Source organism: Athene cunicularia, assembly GCF_003259725.1.
Source record: "Athene cunicularia isolate RWA chromosome 18 unlocalized genomic scaffold, athCun1 chr18_part1, whole genome shotgun sequence".
Taxonomy (NCBI): Eukaryota; Metazoa; Chordata; class Aves; order Strigiformes; family Strigidae; genus Athene; species Athene cunicularia.
The window spans coordinates 3,037,361-3,043,907 of NW_020799123.1; positions in this window are offsets into that span (position 1 = coordinate 3,037,361).

Here is a 6,547-nt window from a genome sequence, read left to right on the forward strand (position 1 = left end):
GGGGAATCTTATATATTTTTTTAAGTGCAAACTTCTCCAGTATGAAAACTGGACTCAGAGCGAGATAAATTTGCAAAGTGGGGATGACAGGTGGCCACACGGTAATCCAATCCTGAAGCCTAATGCCCTTTGTGGCAGCTTTTGTCTGCACAGAGGGGCTCTGGGCTAATCTGCTGCCACTTCTCAAGGAGGAATGGTGAGGGGCCATGGGCCGGGGGCGTCGAGGGGACCTCCGCAACCTGTTGATGTGTTATCTGCTGCAGGTATGATGGACTAACACGCAGGGCAGAGCACAGCAGTCGTTACTGATGTTATCCCTGGAGATGTCTGTCAGTCCCCGCCTTGCACCTCCTGCCCTTTGCAAACACCCGCTGGGATAAAACCCCTCGGAGTCTGCCAGACCCTGGGGTCTGTGGAGGTGACCGACAACATCTGCCTCCGGGAAGGTCATCATCAGGCTGCCAGCCCAGAGCCGGCACACTCAGGTGCTCCTGCTGCCCAACAGGAGTACTGGAGTGGGGTGGATGATGAGTTTTCCTTCCTGGGGAGGGTTTTGTGCTGGATATATTCCTACCCAGCACCTGGAGCATCCAGCAGCACTTTCAGAGATGCTCCCCTCACCCCAGTGTGCTCATGAGCTGAAGTCCCACTGGTGAGTGTTAAAATCGGTGTGCCCTGTGCTGCAGCAACAGCACCCTCCAGTCTCAAACCCCGCCACCTCCAGACCACCCCCCCCAATCCTCTGAGTCACCTCAGCTTCCCTCTGGAAAGATGACAAAACTCTCCTAGAGGAGACGGGCAGCTGGGTGTAGGGTATTATAAAAGCAAGAGAAGTGTTACAGTCAGGATAAAACATCGCAGCACCCAGCTGCAGCTACGAGATGCAGAGCAGCGAGCGCTCGCAGCAGGCCCCGTGGCAGCTCTGCCAGCAGATACTACAAGAACTGCCTTTGGTGCAGAATTTCTAGACTTTCCCTCCACAGCTGTTCCCTAGAAGCAAGGAAACCATGGAAAGGGGAGAAAAAACAAGTCAAACAATTTTGGACATCAGCCACATTCACACCAAGTTTAGGTCTGTAATCCAGAATCATTTGCTTTGCAGCCCGGTGGTGCACATGTAGAGTATCCAACGTATTTCTGGCCAGTTTCTACCCAAATTCCTGACCGGTATTTTAAGAATACAGAAAGTGATTTCTTTCCAGAAAACCAAATTTTGGCAACCTGACTGTTTCTGGGGAAAGCAACCCCAAATCCTCCCAGAAGGCTGTTTCATAAAACCACAATAGATGAGATTTAAAGCTTACAGTAAGAAGGTGAATGGAAATGGAAATGCAAAAGATAGACACAAAAGCTCTTATCCTGGAAGGAGACAGATTTTTAGAGTCGTGACAGGAGGTTTTTGAAAACTCAAGGTGACAATGAGCCCAGGCAGCACAACCTAGAACATGGTACAATTTGGTGCATGTGATGAACTTGCTATGACTTTTGCCGTGTTTTTAATTTGAAGTTTGGAAAGCAAACAGGCCGGCTGGTACCAGCTTAGAAAAGCTTTAAAGGAAACAAGTGCAAAAGATGAAGCAGGTTGAAGCCTTGTCCCCTCCCATGCTGATGCTCTCCAGCCTGTTGCATCCTCTCCTGTCCTGTGCCCGTCCCCAGGGGTGATTTGGTTCCCTGTCCGCATCCCAGCACAGTCCTGCTCAGCTTCGTCCTGGTCATGATCCCACCAAAGCCAAAGGGCTTGTTTCAAACCACAGTCCATCCATCCACTGCCTTAAATCAAACACTTTTGAGAAGGGCTTTACTGCCATTCCTGCCCTGCACAGCCCATTCTCATTCTAAATCCCACTGCTTCCTTGCCTCTGCCTCTCCTCCCCCGTCCCAATAAATAAATTTAGGCCAAGTGACCTAAATCTAGTATCTAGAAAAAGAGGTGTAGACACCCAGGAAAGGATGGGGGTGGCATCTCCATTGCTGGCAGCTCTGCCTTCCAGCCCACCCACTCTGCCAAGGCGATACCCAGTTGTTCCCAGTCTCCGAGGCAGCATGTTGCTGTCAGAAAGCAGGAAAAAAATGTACAGTGGTGATCAAAGCAGACAAGGGCTGGATTAAAACCATAAACTTGTAGCCCCACACTGGCACCTGATAGTGAGCAGGAGCTCTGCAATGCTCTGGGAAGCAAAAACCCGGAGAATCCCCAGCACCACCAGCTCAGCTCCAGGGCCACCACACTGGACCCATCCTGACCTCACCCAGCCCTCCCCACTGCAGGGCTGATCTGGAGCATCAAATCCCAGAAATACTCCTTAAAAACAAGAATCTGACAAGCCTAGGGAAAGACAGTTAAAGTAATAAAGCATTTTAATTACATCCCGGAGTCTGCCACCAGCACCAAGGTCAACTATCTTCAAAATTACCCACTTGGCTTTGACTCTGCTTTCTGGTGGCAGCAGCTCCCAATGGGGGAAGGAAGAAGATGGAGGAGGAAGACAAAACAGAGAAGAAGCAACAGCAAATTCCTCTTTGGGGGTGGAAGCACTTGCTAGTTTATTATTTAATACATCACATTTTTCTTACCCAAATTTTCCCCGGCTAGAGCTGCCGTTGCACCAAGGACCTGTACAGTAGCACGCAGCCACTCCTCTTTTTATGACCAGCAGTAAGGGCAGCATGTGTGCCTTTGTCTGGAGCAGGAGCCCGTTGTTTGGGTTGGCAAATTATACAACAATAAAAGGGAACGGCTGGGAACCAGCCTCGGCCTTTTTGAAACGGGTGTAACCCTATCCAGCTCCTTCAAACACTCACCACGACGTTTACACAAACCAGATGATGGGAATTAATGAACTTTGGGGGTGTGGAAGGGGTAAGGAAAGGAGGAGGGAAAGGAGGAAAAAAATATGTGGGCCTGAAATTAATGTTTTTCCTCACTCTCCTTGCTCCCCGCCTCCAAATCTGCCAGGTGCCCTTCACCTGTTGGGGAGTTTGGGGATTAAAGGAGGGAGAGGGGAGTAACAGCGTGCAAAGGCTCCCGGTCATGGAGCCACTCCGGGGCTTCAATGGAACCAAGGAGCCAGTGGCCACGGGTGGCATCACCATGTATGCCACAGGAACAGGCCCTGGCCTGGCCATGGAGTCTGATCTAAGCTCCTTTGATGCAGATAAAAAAAAAAAACATCAAAGGCCAGGGGAAGCGGGGAGATGTGGGGCATCAGCAGATAGTCCTTTTGTCCCCACTCCACGCAGGCAGAGCCCAGTCACAGCAAACAGCCCTGGCACGTCAGAGCAAGCCGTGCCTTGAGGAGGGGACAAGGCACTGCTGCAATCATGAGGGGCTGGGGGCTTTTTATGGGTTTTTTTTGTTGTTTTTTTTAAATATAAAATACTTTATCCACCTCCCCAAAGTCACTGCATTCAAATCAGATGTAGGAGCCACCACAGAGGTTTGACCCCTCTGTGCTGCAGGCGAGGGAGATGTGGTGCTTTACCTGGCTGCAGCCACAGAGCTGAGCAGTTTGCGGCGTCATCTGAGCATCCAACCTGGACAAAGCAGGGCCTGAGCCATGCACAAAACCTGGAGAGTTTGTGTCTCTGGGGAACAGCAATAGGTGTGATGAGCTGAACCAGCCTCTGCTGCAAAGGCTGCCTCCCACCCTGTGCCAGCCAACACCCACCTCCCTCCCAAATGCCTTCCCTGCCTTATTGGTTTAAGTGGCTTAATTAGAAGCACAGAGTCATAACCAAGATAATGACCTGTTATCCCTGGCAGGGCTGCTGCCTTGTATAACTGAGTGCCATATATGTTGCACTGTATGGCTACAGCCTGTAGGGGAGGAATAATTTAGAGCAGCAGAAACACCTGACAGGAGTCTTGTCTGCATGGGTTTGTTCCTTCACCAAAGAGCATAATAAAGAGGCCAAGGAGCCACAAAGACTCCTTTGGGACTGATGGGTGACACAGCCGGTCACTGCTGGGACATGCCCCGAGGCTGGTCCTGGAGGGGACTGGCTGGAGCAATCCCCTTCCCACTCCAGATCGGATGCTCCATGCCGGCAACCTTTGGGAGGAAGGGCTCGAGGGGATGAAAGCTTGGGAGAAGTGTAACCTGCTCACGGATGCTGACATGGATGCGCCCACAGGGAGCAGCTGTCTCCTTCAGGCCAAAGACCCTGCGGGGCAGGACCTCAGCCCTGACCATAGCAGGACTGGGGCAGAGCAAGAACGGGGTGAGCAGCACCCCCTGTCCCCCACCACTCTCTCAGCCTCCACCCAAATTCAGCTCAGGGGCTTTCCTGGGCTTGATGCTCTCTTCCAACCCCTTGGCCAGGTTCCTCCTGAAGCCATGCAAACCCTCCACGTGCACAGCCAGCCCTGGGGCCTTGCCTTGCCCGTTGTGCACCAGCTCCTGGCCCCATGCCACGTAGCGCCAGCCCTTGCAATGTCACACCAGTCCATCCCTCCCTCTATCTCCTGCCTAGATGTGACTTTGTAGAGAACTGTATCTTCCCCCCAGTGCATCTTTGCCAGGCTAAGCTCTGCCCAGCCTACTTGGTCCTTCCTCAAACAGAAATTCTTCCAGCCCTAAAGAACAAAACCAAAACATTGCCCCTGTCATCAGGTGGACTCATGCACTGACTGAACGTGGGCTGCAGAGATGTGGGGCTTTCTTTGGACTGGGAAGAGCTGAATTTCCAAGTATTTCCTCCCCTCTTCCTGCATTAACAGCTCAAGATACTACAACTGTTCAGCAAGAAGTTTCCCTCCTCCTTTTCTGGAGCCAGGCAAGATATTCATCAACTTCAGCAGTTCATTATGTAGGACCTCCTCTTTATGTAAACACCAAGACTCCTTCTGTCCCCCATCATACTTAACAGCTCTGAACTTCCACTAAATAATTATCTTCACTGGGGGAAGAGGGGCAGCACTTTACATATCAAAGGAATGCTTTGGAGGGATTTACAATAATTTAAGATGAAGTGGTAAATATTCTGTTCATCTCCAGTAATAATTATAATCCTATTAGCAAGGTCCCAAGAAAGTGATTGCATTATCATCTAGCAAGCATCTATGTGGATTTCTTGGAGGGGTGGGATGGGGGAGGCCATAGGCAAGTAAAGAAGTAAAAGCAACAAAAGATGCAATTGCCAGCACCTCCCCTCCCCCAGAAGGATTTGGTCTCCATTGTCCTGATGCTTCAATAGTGCTTTGCTCTGAAAATAAGAGCTTTTGAGCGCAGTAAGGGGGTGGGGCTGAAATGAGCATCTTATTCCTCTCGGTCACCCCCGGTTCCCTTTCTTTGCCGTGGGTCCCCCCGGTGCCACTCCGGCCGACAAAGAGCACACGTTGCTGCTCCTGGTGGGCGCGGGGGGCCAGGAGCGGTGCCACGATTAAAAGCTAATTGCTGTTTATGGGTGAGTTCTTTAGAATATCGCCCAGCATCACCGGACTTCACTGCCCACTGGTCAAGTCATGTGAGATTACTCTAATCTGTCTCCATTTCCCCCCAAAAAGAAAAAAGACTGGTTTTGTTTAAAAGTAGAGCACGGAGGGGGCAGTTCGGTGAAACTCATGATTTAAGGCGGGAAAAAACCCTAAACCCAGCAGGAAATACGACTGAGCTAACAGGTAAACTGGGACTAAAGACTTTTTTCCAGCAGATTGCAGAGCCAACTGTCTCCCCCAAACTGTGTATTTTACTCCTGGTGCCTCTTAGTACACACCACTGAATTGTTTAACTGGAATTTATCCCTGCAGGAGTGTCCCAGTCGCACCAGTATAATCTCCTTCCCACTCTTCCAGCATCCGAAGGCCATCTCTGTGAGTCCTCACCACCTCCACCAGCAGCAGGTAGCTCGGCTCTGCTCACCCTGGCATGGATGTAAGTCAGCAGCTACTCCTGAGTTGCACCAGTTCAGGTCTGGAACAAGCTAAGAATATTTTCACAGTGTCCAAGAGTTTATTGCAAAGCAGTAGAAACATTTTTCTCTATAAATTACACAGACAACAGCCTGAAAGGGAAGAAAGAGGAAGAATTTTAGGCATCTGCAGAGATTTCAGTGCTCACAACTCACTCCTGGGGAAAAATAAATTCTCCAGACTGCCTCTGCCTCTTACGCTATCAGAACCAGAAGGAACATTTCTCTTCCCTCAAAAATTTATAGTTAACATTATGTGTACTCGGCTCCTGCTACGCAAAGATTTGGTAGATCCACTTTATGGATTCATTTCAAGATGAGGCTCTGCTCTCGGAGCCTCCTGGAGAGACTGCTGCTTTAACACGTCCTTGTACTACAGGTGTTACTTCTTGAACTTGGCTTTACTTGGGCAGCACTGATCCTGCCCTTCATGGGAAGCTGAAACTACTATCTGCTGAGCTTGGATGGCTCAGCACCTGCAAGCACAGAAGTAACGTCCCCATCCAGAAGAAAAGGCAAAGCAAGAGAGTCAAGGTTTTCAACTTAACTGTGGGAAGGAAGGAAGGGAGGAAGGGAGGAAGGGAGGAAGGGAGGAAGGGAGGAAGGGAGGAAGGGAGGAAGGGAGGAAGGGAGGAAG